General features: G+C 48.3%; 2 non-coding genes across 2 annotated transcripts; one reads left to right on the top strand and one right to left on the bottom strand.

Moving 5' to 3' along the window:
• Positions 1 to 5,587: 5,587 nt before the first annotated feature.
• On the bottom strand, positions 5,588 to 5,729 carry LOC116550515. The gene has a single exon (XR_004268466.1). It is a non-coding gene; the product is annotated as a U4 spliceosomal RNA (small nuclear RNA).
• A 7,687-nt stretch (positions 5,730 to 13,416) lies between these two features.
• On the top strand, positions 13,417 to 13,579 carry LOC116550495. Its single transcript, XR_004268454.1, has one exon. It is a non-coding gene; the product is annotated as a U1 spliceosomal RNA (small nuclear RNA).
• Positions 13,580 to 18,738: the final 5,159 nt, after the last annotated feature.

Genomic DNA, 18,738 nt, shown 5'->3' with positions numbered 1-18,738 from the left:
GTGAGAATCTATCACAAAAAGAAAAAAAAAAAAAAAAAAAAAAGGTAGAGGCCCCCATTATGGCTGTGCCATGCATCTCAGCTATCAGTGCTTCTGCATCCTCCTGCTTCTGTCCTGCTAACACCCAGCAGGGCAGCTCAAGCTGGCCTCCCAGGGCACATCTGTCTCTGGAACAGCCTTCATCCCACTCTGCCTCACTCACATGATTCCTATTAGTCTCTTAACTCAGCAGGGCCTTTGGGAGGACACCCTTCAACCCAAAAGCAGCACTTTTAAAACACATTTAAAAAGTGACTTAGTAAATTAGTTTTGTGAAATTTTTAAAGACAAAGTCAAGTTACGTTACCCATGACATAAAAACAAAAGCAAAAACAGAAACCCATATTCCACTCCATTTTAAACTCATGGATGCCCAAGCACCCAGCCGAGGGCTCAGCAGCTTGTTTTCGTAATGTTCTACAGTGGGCAAGGAAGGAACATAAAGCCTGGGAGTGGATCTCTAGGGATAGACATTATATATATTTTTTTCAGATGGAGTCTCACTGTGTTGCCCAGGCTGGAGTGCAGTGGCACGATCTCAGCTCACTGCAAACTTCGCCTCCCCGGTTCACACAGTTCTCTGCCTCAGCCTCCCGAGTAGCTGGGATTACAGGCAGCTGCCACCAGGCCCTGCTAATTCTTTGTATTTTTAGTAGAGATGGGGTTTCACCATCTTGGCCAGGCTGGTCTTGAACTCCTGACCTCGTGCGTGATCCACCGCCTCAGCCTCCCAAAGTGCTGGGATTACAGGTGTGAGCCACCATGCCCAGCCAAGACATTGTATATTTTGACTGAAAGCATCTTACTCAGAAACTCCAATACCATTTGCAGACAGTTCTAACCAGAGAAAAGCAAAACCCTAAAACAGTTCTAAAAGGATTCTTTAAGATCTGCTACCTAAGATCCTTGCAGAACTTGCCACAGCAATACAGAGAACTTCTAAGCTTATTTGTAATAAAAAGTGACAGGAACAGCTAACCGTTCATTGCACATTTACTGTGTGCCAGGCACTCATCTGTTTTGTGTGGTTTGACTCATTTAATTCAACCAATTAACTTTTAGAGAAGGAGCAGTTCAAGAAGGCGTTCAGTGACATAGCTGTATGACCCTAGGTCTTCAATTTCCCTTCTGTACAGTGGGGATAATACCCACCTAATCATTACTGTGAGAATTAAACCAAATAAATGTAGGTATAGCACTTTCACCCAAGGTTTTCCAATGTCATTTCACAGGCATAAAGAATCGAATAACACATTTGAAAAGCAGGTACTGTATTAATGAAAACATGAACAAACCAGGAAAGGGAAAGTTTTGAGATTCTTTTTGGCCTGTTTCAATCTGCCCTTCAATATGTCTATCCTGGCAGAGGTGACCTTGGACTGGAGTTTGATCTGCTGGCCCCATAGCCAGTCTCTGCTAAGCCCTGTGACCACCACATCAAAGGGACGACCGAGACACCCGTGAAGTCAGAGGAACCCCAATCCTGCACACACTTCAAAGGGGCTCCTCTTCCGGAAGCTGTTACAGCATACCTTTCAAGGAGGGTAAACAACAAAACAGCTGGCCTCCACGTTGGGAGGGGGAGCTCTGGGGCGGGGGGCAAACCACACACCCAAGAATGAAAATGTCGCTCTGCCCAGAGCAAGTCAGCCCTGCTGCCTTCCTATTTCACCCTTCCACTAACAAGCACCAGAAAGCGCCTCTCCCAGGGAGTGTCCTCAATCAGCGTCGGGCCCTGAGCAGGTGGCACCCCTCTCTGCCCTCTGTCAAGACCACACCACGGCTATTTTGATTCCTGGGCTTCCGCCCTTTAGTTTACACATTTGATGATTCTGTTTGACAATCGCAACCTGAAATACTCCGCTTCTGGGCTGGAGGCGGGATGGGGGGACGGAAGGAGGGCCCTCAAACGAGATCCGCTTTCTCCTGCACAGGTGTCAGCAGGCCGAGCTTTGACCTCCGGTTCCCCGGCCTCTGGGCGCGGGCCCTGGGCGGATCTGGCAGTGGACGCCCAGTTTTCAGTAAGAGAGGGACAGAGGGACAGAGCCAGGCTGACACCGGCTGGGGAGTTTCCCCGCGCTCTGCAATCGCCTAGGGAGGCGGCAGAGACGACAGACCCATCTGTGGGCCCTCAGGTCCCTCCGTGGTTCCCGCTGACGCGCACGTCCCCTGCCACCCCCAGGTCTCTGCGCACCCCCACCCCTGGGCGTTCGCACTGCCCCCCGGCGCGTTCTCGCCGCCTCCAGGCCCTGAGCACCAACCCCTCCACCGCGCGCATCCCCCGACCCCCGCGCGTCCGCACCTACGCGGCGCCCCGCGCCCCCACAACCCACACCGCGCCGGCCGGGCGGGGCCGGACGCGCAGACGTGCAGCACGTGCGCCGCGCGGCGATTGGCAGCGCCGCCCCCACCCCACCCCGCCCAGTCGGGGAAAGGGCGTCCCGAGCGCGGCCGCGGCTGCGGGGCGCGCGGGCAGGGGGTCGCCGCCTAGAGCGGCCCGGGAACAATGACAGACCTATAGGGAAGGGTGGCGTCTTCCCGAGAGCTCCGGTTCTCTGGCTTGGAGCTGGGGGGCGTGGGGGGCGTAGCGCTGGTCCTGAGGAGTGGAAGCATTTTCAGTGAGTGGTGCGCACGTGTTTCCACTTTATTCAGTTGTCAACTGGGGCCCAGTGCACTTAAACCCCAGCGTTCTATGGGACTGAGCCAAGAGGCCACTGCACCCTGCAACCTGCGGGGCGGGGGGAGGAGTGAGGAAGGGGACTGAGCGACAAAAGTGACAGAAGCGAGCTCGCGTGCGTGGCCCGGGGAGTGACGCTCAGCTCTGCGTGGGGGACCAGAAAGATGTACATTGCGGGACTGGGCGATGAAGGGACCGATCTGAGCGGAGGCTACTGTTGCGGGCGGGCAGGACCCGCAGGCGCGCGGCCAGGACTAGCAGGGAGCGCGCAGGGAGCAGTGGGGTTCCCCGGGCCGCTTCGAGGGCGTGCTCAGCAAAGGGCACGCAGCCCTAAGTGACTCTCAGCTGTGAACCTCGGCTGAGGCTGCCTCTCATCCCAGCAGCAGCCAGCCAATGAAAAATAGGCTCAGGGGCTCCCGAGCCAATGGGAGACCGCGAGCGGTGAGGACTTGACATTAGAAACGTTCCTGGTGTCCCGGCCTGGAGACTAATCTGTGTGTGTGTTGGTGGGGAGGGGGGCGTCTTCCCAGAAGCCCAGGACAAGTGTGTACCCAGAGGGATTAGAGCGCCTGCTGTTTGTAAGGCCCCTGCCTTGGCAGTTGGAGGGGGAGGAAGGGCAGGAAGAGGGCAGGGGTGAGGAATCTAGGAGCTGGTGAAGTGTTCTGGGTCCTGCTGTTCTGGGTCCTGCGTCACTTTCCCTTCTGTAAACGGTAGTCTTGCCTTTGTGTCGAGCTTGATCGTTTCTAAATTGCTTTCCCATGCGTTGCTTTACCATCACTGTAACCCACAAGATAGGTTTGATTACTCATTTTACCAGCAGGGGAAGTGAGGCTCAGGTAAGTTGAATCCTGTGCACACAGTGGCACAGCTGCTTAGTACAGGTTTGGGACAGGAACTCAGGTACCCCGACTACAAATCCAGGGCTCTTTAAATACATCAAAGGAAGGAAGCCAGGCCTGTTTTATGATCCTGGTGTCAAGGGCACACCCAGTGATTAAAATGAAATCCAGAAGGACTGGGTTTTATTCCGCCCCCCCCCCCCCGTCCCCCGTCATCCTCTTTCAGGTTGCCCCTTTGCCACACAGGTTTGCTCTGCTCTTAGACACCATGCGTTAAGAAGAGAGCCCACTAACTGCCAGAAAAGCCAGAAGTAAAAACAGAATGCGCGTGGGGGCAGATGGATTACCCACTGTGCATTTCCTCTTTACCCACACCCTCAGGCCAACTGGATACCCATGGTCCTCTCACATGTTAGTCCCCCACCTGCAGATGCTGCTTCCTGTTCCATGGACTGGGCTTGGCCCGCCTAAAATAGGCTGCACCCAAGACTATCCCTTTAAGCCTCTACCCCCACCACTGCCATTATCCCGAACCTGAGGAAATAAATACCCCCTCCCCTCCCACAAGGCTACAAAATTTTGTTTGTTTATTTATTTATTTTGAGTCTGTTCTGTTGCCCAGGCTGGAGTGGTGCAATATTGGCTCACTGCAACCTCCTTCTCCTGGGTTCAAGTGATTCTCCTGCCTCAGCCTCCCAAGTAGCTGGGACTACAGGCGCAGGCCACCACACCAGGCTAATTTTTGTATGTTTAGCAGAAACAGGGTTTCACCTTGTTTACCAGGATGGTCTCGAACTCCTGACTCAGGTGACTCTCCTGCTTCAGCCTCCCAAAGTGCTGGGCTTAGAGGCATGAGCCACTGAGCCTGGCCAAGGCTACATTTTTAAAAGGAGTGTTGCTTCTAGATGATTTGTCAGTAGGGGTCCTGGTGTCTCTGCCATGGTCCCTGATGAAGCTTCGGGGTCTTTTTGGCAAAGCAGATGATGCTCAGTGATTCCCAAGGCCGAATGCCCATTACAGTCATTTGTCAAGCCTTTTAAAAATACCCACCACCGAGTGCATCTCTGGATTGGGATTCAGGAGGTGCGGGGCACGTGTTATGTTTTTTTTGTTTTAAATACTCAAGTGATTTAGATGACCAGTCAGGTTGAGATGGATGAAAAATGACTTCCATCCGAAAAGTCTGAAATAACTCAAAGCTGACATTGGAGGCTTTTTGGTCAGATGGAAACCAGTCATTCAGAGGTCCATCATGCCTAAGAATGTGAAGAACGACAATTCTATTCATAAGGGGACCCAAAAGGGAACTAAAACCCTTGGTGGTAGGAATATTCTATGTTGAGTAATCTAGGGCCTTAGGGGAATAAAGCCTTAGGGAACTGATACTGGGTGTGAACTGACTTTATTTTCACTACAATAAAACTAAAAATCGGCACTCAAAAAATCGGTGGCTTACATCCTACACAACTTGTATTCCTATCAATGGATGCTCTTTGCTTCGTTTTCATTTATCAGGCCTTGCTTTCTACACCTGCACTGTCCAGTACATTAGCCACTAGCCACATGGGGCTATTGAGTACTTGAAGTGTGGCCAGTCCAAATTGAGATGTGTTAAACAAACATTGGACTTCAAAGACTCAGAAAAAAATGTAATCATTTCAACATATAAATGTAATACTTTTAACATATGATTAAAATAATATTTTAGAACTGTTGGGCTAAGTCAAATGCATTATTACAATTAATTTCAGCTCTTTCTCTCTCCCTTCCTTCCTTCCTTCCCTTCCCTCCTTCCTCCCTTTCCCTTTCCCTTTCCCTTTCCCTTTCCCTTTCCCTTTCCCTTTTCTTTTCTTTCTTCTTTTTCTTTCTTTAGTTCCACTGTCTCCCAGGCTGGAATACAGTGGCACAATCATAGCTCACTGCAGCCAGGAACTCCTGGGCTCCAGTGATCTTCCTGCCTCAGGCTCCTAAGCAGCTAGGACTACAGGCACACCCCACCATGCCGTCTTTTTTTTTTTTTTTTTTAATTCAGCCCCCGTAGAGACTGCCAAAAATTGCCAATGCCGACCGTATTTCAAGTCATCGTGGCAGGGTATTGGGAAAAGTTTTCAATTAGTAATAATCATGCCTTGGATAAATCTTATTGGCTGTGATACTGCCACTTTCTTTTTCTTTTCTTTTTTTTTTTTTTTTTGAGATGGAGTTTCCCTCTGTCACCCAGGCTGGAGTGCAAACACCACACCTGGCTAATTTTTTTGTATTTTTAGTAGAGATGGGGTTTCACCACGTTGGTCAGCCTGGTCTCGAACTCCTGACCTCGTGATCTGCTCGCCGCAGCCTCTCAAAGTGCTGGGATTATAGGCATAAGCCACCGTACCTGGCTATATATTTTTTAGAGGTGGGGGTCTCATTGTGTTGCCCAAGGTGGCCACAAACTCCTGACCTCAAGCAGTCCTCCCACCTCAGCCTCCTTAATAGCTGGGACTACAGGCATGAGCCACCACACACCAGCTTTTAACTTTTATTGTTTTAATGTGCCTAGTAGAACATTTTCAATTACATATTTGGTTTGTGGAGGCTGGGAACATTCTTGATCTGGATAATGGAGTGTGTGTGTGTGGGGGGGGGTGTTGAAATTCATCAAACTGTATGCTTAAGCTTTCTGTACTTTACTGCTGTATGTAAATAAAAGTCAGTTTAAAAATTAAACAATACAAGCTGGGTGCGGTGGCTCACGCCTGTAATCCCAGCACTTTGGGAAGCCAAGGTGGGTGGAACATTTGAGGTCAGGATTTCAAGACCAGCCTGGCCAACATGGTGAAACCCTGTCTCTACCAAAAATATAAAATTAGCTGGGTGTGGTGGCACTTACCTGTAATCCCAACTACTGAGGGGGCTGAGGCAGGAGAATTGCTTGAACCTAGGAGGTGAAGGTTGCCGTGAGCCGAGAATGCACCATTGCAACTCCAGCCTGGACAAAAAGACAACTCCTCCGTCTCAAAAAAAAAAAAAAAAAAAAAAAAACCAAGAAACTCCAGGGGTATAAACATGGAATGGAATTTACTGGCTTGGGAACTAAAAAGTCCAAAAGAAAATCAGGCTCTAGCCAGGGTATGGTTGGGACCTGGTCCTTTTCTCTGTGATTCTCTGGGCATTCCCTCCATGGGTCACTGAATCCTCAGGCCCATGAGCAAAATGGCTGCAGGAACCCCTGGCCTCACATGCACATCCCACCCCATCGAGAAAGAGAGCTTCTTGCTCCCAAACGCTCAAAGAAAAATACTAGATTTCACCTAACCAATCATTTAGCCCAGGGGAATCTCACATGCTCACTGGTGCATCCCTGAAATGTGCTAGTGAGCAGCACACAGTCGCTGCTAAAAGAACCCTGATTAGGCTGGGCGAGGTAGCTCACACCTGTAATCCCAGCACTTTGGGAGGTCGAGGTGGGGGGATCACGAGATCAGGAGTTTGAGACCAGCCTGACCAATGTGGTGAAACCCCATCTCTATTAAATATAAAAAAATTAGCCAGGCGTGGTGGTGTGTGCCTGTAATCCCAACTACTCAGGAAGCTGAGGCAGAAGAATCACTTGAACCCAAGAGGTGGAGGTTGCAGTGAGCTGAGGTCAAAGCACTGCACTCCAGCCTGGGTGACAGAGCAACACGCCATCTCAAAAAAAAAAAAAAAAAAAAAAAAGCCCTGATTAGGCTTAAGCAGCTAAGGCCCCATCCTACACAAATCTCAAGGCTGCCATATATTCGAGAGATGTGAATGGGTTCTTTGAAGCTGACAACCAGCAGCGTCTGCTAGATAACCCCACCATTGCAAGTCACTACCTAGACCAGGGCTCAGCAAACTTTTTCTGTAAAGGACTAAATAGTAGATAATTAGGCTTCACATGCTTCCTAAGAGTTCTTTTGTTGAATTTTGTTTTACATCCTTTAAAAATATAAAAACCGGCTGGGTGCAGTGGCTCACGCCTATCATCCCAGCACTTTGGAAGGCCGAGGCAGGTGGATCACGAGGACAGAAGTTTGAGACCAGCCTGGCTAAGATGGTGAAACCCCGTCCCTACTAAAAACTAAAAAAACAATTAGCCGGGTGTGGTGGCACACGCCTGTAGTCCCAGCTACTCAGGAGGCTGAGGCAGGAGAATTGTCTGAACCCAGGAGGCAGAGGTTGTGGTGAGCCGAGATTGCGCCATTGCTCTCCAGCCTGGGTAACAAGAGCCAAAACTCCGCCTCAAAAATAAATAAATAAATAAATAAATAAATAAAAATAAAAAATAAACACACACACACACACCATTTTTAACTCATGGGCCTTACACAAACAGGTCAAGGGCTAGATTTGACCCAAAGATGATAGTTTGCCAACCACTGATCTGGATCATTATGATACTTGTGATGTCTACGTTGACCTTGTTGACTTGCTTCCCCAGATTATAATAAAAGCTCTTTGAGACCAGGAACCAGGTCTGTCTTATCCACCACTGTCTTCTCCACACCTGAAACAGTACTGGCACTTTGGGAGGCCTACACAGGAGAATCACTTGAGCTCAGGAGGTCGACACCAGTCTGTGCAAAATAGCAAGACCTCATCTCTACAAAAAATATAAAAAATTAGTCAGATGTGGTAGTGTGTGCCCGCAGTCCAAGCTATTCAGGAGGCTGAGGTGGGAGGATCACTTGATCCTATGATTGAGGCTGCAGTGAGCCATGATCATGCCACCGAACTCTAGCATGGTTGACAGAGCAAGATCCTGTCTCAAGAAAAACAAAAACAAAAAAACAGTGTCAGGCAAATAGTAGATGTCCAATAAATATTCACTGGATGAATGATTATGAAAACTTTATTCCAGAGCATGTCAGGACCCAGTGTCTAGCTCTGACCTGGGTTTCTCTGTCCTATCTGTCTGTGGGACACAGCTGCCCCCATACTGACCTATGCAGGAACGGACAGGGCTGCTGCTGGTCCACACAGTGTCTTTGTGCAAATCAGAAAAAGGTCACTTCTGCCGGCTGCTGTAGCTCAGCAGCCAGGACCACGGTGAGCAGGTGAGGACTGAATCTCAGCCCCTGCCTCTTCCCCCTTGGAGGGCGTTCTTGGGTGGGACACCTTCCCAGTTGCGTGCCCTGGCTCAGGGATAGAGTGCTGAGTTGGAGTTCTAAGACCTCCCCTGCTTTTATTGTTCCCACACCTCTCTGAAAAATGTTGCTGCTAGCACTCTGCCTACAGTTTTTACCCTTTTCTCTCACCAACTCCCAATCCCTTCTCTTTCCAGTTCTTTTCAACACAATGACTGCGATTTGCATATATTGAACTGAAATTCTAGGTTTGTGCTTGGAGGCTCATCCAAGCAGACTAGAATGTGACATAAGGGAGACAAGCTTGGGCAGCATAACAAGACCTCATCTCTACTAAAAACATAAAAAATCGATCAGATGGAGGGGGATTGCGGTTGGAGAAAGATTTCTGTCCCGTGTGCTTACTATACTTGAAGAAAGACCATGGGAAACTCGAAAAAGCAGCAGCCAAAATTGTCAAGGAAATAGTGAAGTTGCCATAAAAATACAGAGTCACGTGTTAAGGGTTCTTCCATCTGGAAAGATAAAGGCTAAGAAGGAGGAACATCTGTTTAACCGTGGATGTTGTGGTTAGGGTGGTCTTGAACTCATTCACCAAATCCTGAAAGAGAACTGGGGAGAGGTGGGGGCTCTGCTTAAAGCTTGAGAGTTATGTTTAGCAATAATCAAATAAAATGTTCCTTCACTTCGTGGGCGGTAGGATCATGCAACTCATTATCCCAAGCAGGAGTCAAGCTGGAAATAAAGTCTTGGGGGACTTAGCCGTTGACAGACCCCTAATGACTTATAGAGGGGAACAGACCCCTAGTGACTTATGGAGGCCTTGGGGTATGGGCAATGCTCTTTGAAGTTGCTGACTAAGAGCATGACTGGTTGTCCACAGTGCGTCCCTGCATGCCCGTCTCAGAGACAGCGTTCTGAGCTGGGCAAGGCGAGGAGCCGAGGCTGCCACCCACAACCCCTATCAAAAAAACTTCCAGATCGCGAGGGGTTGTGGGTGGCAGCCTCGGCTCCTCGCCTTGCCCAGTTCAGAACTGGGGGATGGGGTGGAGGCCTCATACAAGAACCATTGACTTTCCCAACTCAGTTTTCCTTACGCCAGCTACCATCTATTGCTGGGAATTCGAGGGTCATCAAAACAATGAAATGGTGTTTGTGAACGTTTTGCCTAAATGTCTACACTATCCATAGGGACCTCGCCTGTTGTCATTATGAGAGCTGACATTTAATGATTATGATTACAAACTACGTGCTGTTATACATACTTATTTGATGTTGACGGCAGTCCTATAAGGTAGGTGCTATTATTTCAGCATCCTGTTTGATAAATGGGGAAACTGAGGCACAGAGAAGTAGCTCTTTCAGAGTCTAACAGGCAATAAATGATACAGAACTCAAATGAAGGCCGGAAGCCTCTGGAGTACATAATGAACTATCTCTCTGTTAGCCTGGGGTTACCGCCACTCCTATGGTGCTACAAGAGAGGACACCACTCTCCTCCAGCCATTCAGTTACGAGGAAGGAGTGCAGATCCATTGTGGCCATATCCGTTTTTTCAAGAAAAGCCATAAGGATCAACACTGGGCGGATGGAACAAATCTAGCTAAATGCAGACTGAGGTTGCCCCGCTCTGATGGTTGCTGTACTCACACCACCCTGCAGCGGCACATCTTACAGGCAGGGTGCTGTTGTCCATGTCCATGGGAAACATGAGTTACCAGATGTGGGCTCAGAAAAGCAGGGAGCCTGGCTGGACACACATGGTGCAAAGGCTGCCGCGCTGGGGTGCCTGTGTCTAGAAATTGGTCTCCTGCTTTCAGCAGTGCTTAGTGATCTCTCTGGGCCTCTAGCCGGTCCAGGATTCTACGATTGTCATTGTAGAGAACAACAGCAAAGGCTCAAAAGTGTGGAGAGATGTTTGATGTCTGGGAAGATAGGCTCTGTGGCATACAACTGGATTGTCCCAGCTGGTGCATAAGCCACACAAAATGTGCAGAACCCAAGGCTATACCTGTGATTTGGTGTGTGCTGAGAAACTGGCAGTGCAAGAGGCCTGTGACATCCCGTGGAGACTTCACTCCAGCTGTGCGCTGCACTTCAACCATGCAGGGAGGGCTGGGGGCTTTTTCTAGTTTGCACAAAGGCGCTATCTGTGAGCTAAGCTGCATATCACTGGTGTGCATCCACCCAGAGGAGGGACCTTCCAATTCACATCAAGTCTCCGTGCGTCCCCGGAGGCCCTGAAGCAGTTTGAGGTGCCTCTGACCTTCCCTCACACCCCCAGTGCTTTCTGTTTATATCTTCCCATCTTTTCTACTATTGAGAGTGCAGGTGGGATTTAGGGGACTCAGGAATGCCGGAATTCTGCCCTGGCTCTTCCACTCCTTCCTTCCTGTGGGGTTCCTGGGGATTGGCACGCACAGAGGATAAAGGCAAATGGTACAGAGCCTGACACTCCGCTCCAGGCAGGGCTCTGGGCTGCATGGCACAGCTGAGGCTCGGCACTCCAGGATCCAGAGGCCCTCCCTTCCCTGGCCATGCTGGGCCCGACCCACCTGTGCTTATGTCGGGAGGTGAGGGAAGCCAGAAGGACAGGCTTCAAGAGGACCTTGGTTCAGATCCTTGTTCTGTCCCCAGAGCTGGAGGAGCCAGTGAGAAGAGTAAGATCCACCCACCCCTGAGAACAGGACGTGGGAGGGAAGGTCACTCCTCGGCACAGACCTTATCACACAGGGTCCCCACCCCTTTTTACAGGTGGCTGAAGCACAGTCCCGGATCCTGACTGAAGCCAGTGGCGGCAGCTCCCTGGAGGGAAGCCAGCTGAGGTGTGGGCTTCTTCCCTGCTACGGGAACATGGTCTCGTTTCATCTTCACAGCTTCCCTATTTACAGATGGGGAAACTCAACTGCGTGCTAAACAGGGATGAGGAATTGGGTCAAGGTCACACAGCTAGGAAGCAGAGCTGGGCTTTGACACTGTGGCTGGCTCTGCAGCCACTGCCCAGGTTCCTCTTTGGGACAGGACTGATGACTGCTCACCACCAGTGTCTTCCCAGGAATAGCCCTGCCTGTAGGGGGCTGCCTGGCCCAAGGGTGGCTCCTTCCTTGTGGGGCAGCCCAAATTCAACTCAGCTCTGTAGGGGTGAGGTGTAGGGAGTAGAGTGCAAAAACCCAGCTCCTTACCTCCACTCAGGACAACTCTGAAGGGCTTTGTAACTCCTCATGGGACAGAGGCCGGGCTTTGGTGGCAAGTGCACCACATTTCACCTTCTCCCTCAGCCCAGCCCTGCTTTCCACCCGCTTACAGCCGCTGTGCTGAGCACACGCCCAGACCAACTCTGCAGGGGTCTTACCTATGCCATCTGCATTCCCATCCTTAGGAAATGCTGCCTCCCCTCCTTCCTAGGACCCTGGACAAATAAACCAAAAATCCAAAAAGTAGAGGGCGAGGCAACCCAAAGCTTAACAACAGCAGGAAGTCACTGCCACCCTGGGCTGGAGGGACAGAAGGAGGGATCTGGCTTCCTTGCACCCAGGGACCACCCAGCAAAGCCAACGCTGCGGTGGGTCTGTCAAGAGGGGAAATGCAGCCCATGACGGAAACAGTCCTGAAGTTGGGGGTCCAAAGTGACACCCCAGCTTCTCCTTCCCTTTCGGCTAGACGTTTCTGATGATAGACTACCTAACAACACAAGGTGTTCATACCAAGGTTTTAATAAGCCATATGTGGGTAATATTAAAGATTTTGTCAGCTTGGGGTCTACAATAGCTTTTTCTTTTGAAAGGGAAATGTTGCTGTCGGATGATCTATCAGAGGTGCGTCCCAAAGCACCGTCCACTCCAGTGCAGCCACCACAGCCTGAAAGTCAGATTCCTTCGGGATTGGGGATGGGGAGCTGAAAACAGCCCTTAGGGCCAGAGGATGTTGGCACACAGGAAGAGGTCCTAGAAGTTTCCTTGTTCACTCTCCTCACTTTACTGAGGGGAAACCCCAGACCCAGAGAGCTCCGAGCTTGGACACCCCTTTTATGGAGGGTGAACTGTGGAATTTTGGGGAACCATCACTACTGGGGAATGGAGTCACCCAGGGCTTTTAGATCTCAGCCTAGATGAGGGCTTGTGTGTGCATGTGTGTGTTTGGTATGTATATGTGCATGATACATGGGTACATGCATGTGACACATGTGCATATGTGTATGGCATGTGTGCCTATGGGTGTGCATGTATGTACATGTAGAGTGTGCATGTATGTGTGTGGGTGTGTGTACATGTGTGTGCATGTGTGTGGATGTGTGCCTGTGTGCAGTCTCCACCCTGAAAGTTTATATTTTTTGAATTTCTTTCTTTTTTTTTTTTGAGACAGAGTCTTACTCTGTCGCCCAGGCTGGACTGGAGTGCAGTGGCATGATATCAGCTCACTGCAACCTCCACCTCCTGGGTTCAAGCCATTCTCCTGCCTCAGCCTCCCAAGTAGCTGGGATTACAGGTGCGTGCCACCACACTGGGCTAATTTTTTATATTTTTGGTAGAGATGGGGTTTTACCATGTTGGCCAGGCTGGTCTCGAACTCCTGACCTCAAGTGTTCCACCCACCTCGGCCTCTGTCCCAAAGTCCTGGGATTACAGGCTGAGATACACCTGGCCCCATCTTTTGAATTTTGAGTGGCTGCTGGTATTGATGATAGAATGTGAATACACTTGATTTGTATTCATATGGAGGGGAAAGTGCCTCTGACCTGTCCCCATGGAAGGGAAATAAGATTGGCCTGGAGATACTTACCTGGTGGCGGAGATATCATGATCACAAAAATGCCTTTCCCAGGGCAAGGCTTGTCCACTGCACTCTAGATGGGCTGACCCTTGTAATTTCCCCAAATGTGGGAACTTGACAGCATAATTTGTGGTAGCAGGGGACTATGTTTGTGCTTTCCCCTAGTAATGAAGGAAAAGAAAAAAGAGACTGCCCTGGAGATATGAGGACAGAAGCCCAACCCAGTCCCTGGCTCCAGTGAGTCCAGGCCCAGCCCTGGAGACGGCCCTTATCAGCTGCCATCCCAGCTTCCTGTTTTTCAGTGGGCTGGGCACCCACGCTGAAGGAACATCTGCTTCTGTTTATTCTTCCCCTTTATCTTAATGGGTTCCCCACGATGGCTCCCTGGGACACCTCTCACCACTGCTCTGAGTACTCAGGTAGGTACTGCTCCCTGCCCCGCCTACGACCCAGGGACGGAAGGAGGAAGGCTGGACAGGCCAGAGACTTGGTGCCCTGGGATTAAGGCTAGTTACTAAACAGGTCTGGGGCTTAAAACTGGACCCTAAAGTCAATGTGGAGAAGGGAAAAAAGAATAAAAGGCAAAAGACTCTCCTAAGAGTGAAAGCAGGAACCAGGCAGGTTGCTGGGGATAACCTTAGCCGCTAAGAGAAATATAATTGCTTTTCATTTTCTGTTACACCTAGGCTAATAACCACAACTGGAAATTCTTGTTAGGAGGAGGAAGTTTTCTCTCATTAAGAGATAATAGAAATTCATTCACCCTTGAACCTAGAACAGTCAACTTCATACCGAAAGAACTTGACTCAGCTAGGGCCTCGGCCAGCCAGCAGTGCTCATCTGCACTTCTGTGTGGATTAGAAAAAGGGGCTCCTTTGTCCACACAGTCACAGCCTCCAACTTGGCAAATGTCCCCCATCCCTATCCCGTTCCCTAGCACCCTATGACAAAGACAACCTGGCATAGTTACATAATCATAGCAGCTTTCTCTCCTTCCCTGCTAACACTTTCATTACCCTAGACAGCTTAAGCTCTCAAGGGACCATCCCAGAAGCACAGAAAAGACTTGTAGATGAGAAGCTGGAAGGGCTTTTAACATTCTCTTGGTCCAAAGTCCCTGCTTCAATTCACTTCATGATAAGGCTTCTGGTTGAGTTGTAAGAAAGCTATTCTGGGCTGATCAAGATCATTCTAAACTATGATTACTGACAATTTCGAATTAATGAGAAAGGAAAGAGTGAGACTGTCTCAGAAACAAAAACAAAAAAAGTCAGTCGCTGTGGCTCCCTCACCTGTAATCCTAGCACTTTGGGAGGTTGAGGCGGGCTGATCACCTGAGGTCAGGAGTTCAAGAACAACCTGGCTAACATGGCGAAGCCTTGTCTCTACTAAAAATACAAAAATTAGCTGGGAGTGGTGGTACATGCCTATAATCCTAGCTACGCAGGAGGCTGAGGCAGGAGAACCGCTTGAACACAGGATGCTGGAGGTTACAGTGAGCCGAGATCTTGCCACTCCACTCCAGCCTGGGCAACAGAGCAAGACTCTGTCTCAAAAAAAAAAAGAATTCATGAGAAAGTTTCCACATTTTACTCAAGGATTTCTTTCCCTGAATTTTGCTTAATACCTATTATCTTAAAGCATGATTTTTGTTTTTAAAAATGTAGATATTATCAGCCGGGCTCTGTGGCTCACACCTGTAATTTCAGCACTTGGGGAGGCCGAGGCAGGTGGATCATGAGGTCAGGAGATCGAGGCCATCCTGGCCAACATGCTGAAACCCTGTCTGTACTAAAAATACAAAAAATTAGCCCAGTGTGGTGGCATATGTCTGTAGTCTCAGCTACTCGGGAGGCTGAGGAGGAGAATCACTTGAACTCAGGAGACAGAGGTTGCAGTGAGCCAAGATTGCACCACTGCATTCCAGCCTCAGGGACAGAGTAAGACTCCATCTCAAAAAAAAAAAAAAAAGTAGATACTATCAAGTTCAGTGCTGTTTAAGGAGTTTTCTTCTTTTGTAACCAAATTGTCAATAGATTATGGTGGTTCCAAGCTTGAGCTCCGGCATCAGAATGAGTAGAGTTCCAACTGCTAGCTCCTACTCTTGCCAGCTGAGAGGACCTGGGCAGTTTACTTAACTTCCCCACGCCCTGATTTCCTCATCTGTAAAATAGGGATAAGTAACATTATCTACTGTAAATAATTAACACGTGAATTAAATGAGGATGTATGAAAATGTGTGGCCCAGTGCCCCACACTTAATAAACATTAGCTACTATTAAGCTAATTTTAAATGGGTAAAGAATGTGATACCAGTATTCTTTTTTTTTTTTTTTTTTTTTTTGAGACAGAGTCTTGCTCCGTCACCCCAGGCTGGAATGCAGTGTGCTATTGCAGCTCACACAACCTCCACATCCCGGGTTCAAGTGATTCTCAAGCCTCAGTCTCCCGATTGGCTGGGACTACAGGCACCACCTCGCCTGGATAATTTTTGTGTTTCTTTTAGTAGCAATGGGATTTCATCATATTGGCCAGGCTGGTGGAATGTGATACCATTATTCTAGGTCATTGAGAGGATGACCATGTCTTCTGCCCCTTGGAGAAATGGTGGGTCCCCAGTCTGGGGCAGGGAAAGTGAGCCTGGGACATGAAATTGTGCCAGAAGACAAAGAAGTGTCCAAGACAGCAACCAGCTTAAAGGCAATTTTACTGGCCAAATTTGGGTCCATCTGAACATCAAAATAAATAGTCACTATAGTTGATAACACAATTTTTTAAAACCTCTAGTAATATTCAAAATGAGGACTAAAGGAAGGGAAATACCAGCTAATAAAACTGAAAGGAACAATAGAATTGGAAATCACTATTTGGCAACCTCCAATAAAATAAAGATTATTGATGAAACCCCTGGACAAAAGATTATTGAAGAGCAAGATATTCACATTGGGATGAAGTATTACCTGCAGATAACTTGCAAGTTACCAAGGGGAAAATTTCCTTTTACAATGGAGAGAGCTGGTGGTCACCACCTTATCCAAGTGATCAAACTCGGCCAGGCACAGTGGCTCATCGCTGTGATCCCACCACTTTGGGAGACTGAGGCAGGAGGGTTGCTTGAGGCCAGGAGTTCGAGGCCAGCCTTGGCAACATAGTGAGACTCTGTCTCTACCAAAAAATAAAAAACTAGCCAGGCCTGAGTGGCACTTATCTGCGGTCCCAGCTACTAGGGAGGTTGAGGTGGGAGGATTGCTGGAGCCCAGGAGTTCAAGGCTGCCATGAGCTATGATCATGCCACTGCACTCCATCTAGGCAACAGAGAAAGACCCTGTCTCCAAAAATGAAGATAAAAACAACAACAACTAAGCATTGCTAATAGTGCAGCTATTATGCACTTACGCGCCTTCTCATGTGATGTAATCTGAAATACTCAATACTACCACTTATGAATTGTTCCTGCCATATGTGATACACATGAATCTAATCAAGCCTCATGACTTAGTGATGACAGAGGAACAAGTTAAATCACACCAAAAGGAACTGAAAAGACAAATGCACAGTGTGGAATGTACTATAAGACAACTAACCTGTGACAAAGCTCTCTCCCTGACCATGCTTTAGTCAGGCTCCTCCGAGCCCTCTTTTCAACCAGGCCTAGACATTGGCCCCATCTTATCTTTGGTCTGCTCAGTCAGTCTTAGCAAAGAATCCTGCCAAGTCATCCCTGCACCCATTGTATCTGATCAAGTACCTCACCCTGTTCCCTGGAGGTCTAAGCCCTTAGCTTGTCTTAGCAAGAATTACCTAGGCTTGATGTCTCCCATTAGTCATTTCCTGTCCACTGACCCCTCCTCCTGCTCTCTGGCTGAAAGTCCCCACTTGTCCTTGTACTTGGGGTTGAGCCAGATTGCACTCCCCTATCCCAACACCCTATTGCAGTAGTCTTGAATAAAGCCTTTCTGTTTGAGAATAAGTTTTTCTTTAAAACCTGGACACAACAAGAAGTCATTTTTTAAAATGACTTATTTTAGAATAAAAGTAATTAGAGAGACATAATAATCAAATGCATGTAAGATACATTGATTGGATTCTGGACCAAAAAAGGAAAAAAATCTATAAAAGATATTTTGAGGGGACGGGCATGGTGGCTCACGCCTGTAATCCCAGCACTTTGGGATCACAAGGTCAGGACTTCAAGACCAGCCTGGCCAACATGGTAAAACCCCATCTCTTCTAAAAGTGCAAAAATTAGCCCAGTGTGGTGGTATGTGCCTTTAATCCCACCTACTCAGGAGGCTGAGGCAAGAGAATCGCTTGAACCTGGGAGGTAGAGGTTGCAGTGAGCTGAGATCACACCATTCCCTCTAGCCTGGGTGACAGAATGAGACTCCATCTCAAAAAAAAAAAAAAAAAAAAGATATTTTGAGAACAATTGGATATATTTAATTATGGATTGGATATCATAAAGTTATTGTTTCTTAAGTGTACTGATGATATTGGTTATGGGGAGAATACCCCAAGTCGCACTAAATGCCCATCTGTTTTCAGGGGCTGTGTTAGTTTCCTAAGGCTGTGGTAATGAATTGTCACAAGCGGTAGTTTGCAACACTGAAATTACTTCTCTCACAGTTCAAGTCCAAAATCAAGGTATCGGTGGGGCCATGCTCTGTGTGAAGGCTCTGGAGAGAGTCTTACTTCCTCTTCCAGCTTCTGGTAGTTACTGGCAATCCCTGGCCTTCCTTGGTTTGTGACAACATAAACTTCTATCTCTGTCTCCACAGTCAGGTAGCCTTCTTCCCTGTGTGTCTCTTGGGCTCTTCAAATCTCTCTGTCCCTTATAAGGACAGCAGGTGTTGGATGTAGGACCTGCTCTAATGCAGTATGACTTCATCTTGAGTACCTCTGCAAAGACCCCCCGTACCAATAAGGTCACATTCAAGGTACCAGGGGCTAGAACGTCAACGTTTCTTTTATTTGGGACACAGTGTAACCCACAACATGAATGATGTGTCATGATGTCTGGAATGTACCTTCAAAGGTCTTAATAAGAAATTCTGTAGATGCAAAGAAGGAGGAGATAAGGAGACAGGGGAAAAAAAACTCAATGTAGTAAAACGTTAACTGTGGAATCTTTTGGAAGGTATAAGGGTGGCTATTGTATTCTTTCAGCCTTTCCGTAAGTTTGAATATTTTCAAAATAAAAAATTGACGGAAAAACATAGATTCCTGGTAATTCCCCCATCCATAGCCCTGTTATGTTTCCATATGTCTGGAGCAAGGCTCATGAATATGTATTTTTAACAAGCATTACTGTTTTTTTCTCCCC

This window comes from Sapajus apella, unplaced genomic scaffold, assembly GCF_009761245.1.
Source record: "Sapajus apella isolate SASKATOON/1434 unplaced genomic scaffold, GSC_monkey_1.0 scaffold7, whole genome shotgun sequence".
In the NCBI taxonomy this organism is placed as follows: Eukaryota; Metazoa; Chordata; class Mammalia; order Primates; family Cebidae; genus Sapajus; species Sapajus apella.
This window is presented reverse-complemented; position numbering and strand designations above follow the sequence as displayed.